Here is a 1,518-nt window from a genome sequence, read left to right as displayed (position 1 = left end):
TTTACAATTCAAGCCATTTACATTTCTTGCACTTTAAGATTCTGCAATTTACATTTCTTGCAATCTAAGTTTCTGAAATTTACATTACTTGTTCTTTAAGATTCAGCTTATTTACTTTCTTTGCTCTTTAATTTTTTGCAATCTACCCTTCTCCCTTTTAATTTCATGCAATTTAAATTCTGTCGAATACAAACCACTCAAATCAACTCTTGATTCGCTTGACTAAATCAACAACTAAACTAAAATTGCTCAATCCTTCAATCCCTGTGGGATCGACCTCACTCCCGTGAGTTTTATTACTTGATACGACCCGGTGCACTTGCCGGTTAGTTTTGTGTATTTGGAATTCGTTTTTCGTTTTCCGAAAATACGCATCAAGTTTTTGGCGCCGTTGCCGGGGATTGAAATAGATTGACAATGATTACGTGAAGTGGAGATCTAGATCTAGCATTTTTATTTTCTGTTTCTCAAATTTTTGACTGACACACTAACTGTTTGAATTTTTACCTGAGCTAATTGAAACCTCACTTTAGCAATAGAGTGAAGTTCTCTTGGTTTAACTTGCTGAGTATGATTCTCATAGCTTGATAAATCAACGAGAGAAGTGATTTTCGATCATTGATCTCTCAAGTTTACCAACTGTTTGACACATTGCGTTAACTAACCCTTTAATCATATCCTGGCATAAATATACTCTATCTTCATTTGAACTGTATGTGATTGTGCAGACCATGGAAGGGAACTCAATGAATGCCAGTAATCATGGGAGCGATATCCCCACCTTAGATGACAAGCAACCACTCATCACCATGAACGACATTGCTCAGTGGTTTGAAGCTTTCCCACAAGGAAACATCATCGGATGGGAAGAACTAATGAGTGAACTCCTAGTCAAGCTGAAGCCACCTCAAAGAACTGTTAAACCAGAGGCAGGAGTGCAACCATTCGCACAAGAGAAGGAAATTGAAGGTATTCGCGTAATTATGGCCCAAAGCGAGCAGATACATCAACAGCTTAAGCAACAATTAGAGCTGATTAACAAAAAAGTAGATGAACTGCAACATGCTGTGACAAATGCACAGAACTCACCTCAAAATCCCCATTGTTGGAATCAATCTGAAAATGGTTCTGGAGTAATTAACTATGAGCAACAAAGTCGTGAGCGATCACACTCTCCAAATAGCTCCTCAAGCATGTTCTAACGTAGGACTCAGAATGATGTGTACAACCCACCCTGGAGAACTCAATCCAACTGGAGGGGGGTTGAAAACCAAAATCAAAAACCAAGGGACTTCAACTGCAACAACCCCTACTTCAAAAACCAACATAAAAACCACCCCCACAACAACAATCAATACACACACTTCCAACCCCGTCCTATCTCACCACTCGCCCAAAATGACTCTCATCAACCATCACAGTTGACACAACCACAACCAATTCCAAACTCTCAAAGACTCTATGTTCTAGAAATGATGATGGAAAGATTCATGAAAGTTCAAGAAATGATAACAATAG

Source organism: Arachis hypogaea, chromosome 15 (genome assembly GCF_003086295.3).
Source record: "Arachis hypogaea cultivar Tifrunner chromosome 15, arahy.Tifrunner.gnm2.J5K5, whole genome shotgun sequence".
Taxonomy (NCBI): domain Eukaryota; kingdom Viridiplantae; phylum Streptophyta; class Magnoliopsida; order Fabales; family Fabaceae; genus Arachis; species Arachis hypogaea.
This window is presented reverse-complemented; position numbering follows the sequence as displayed.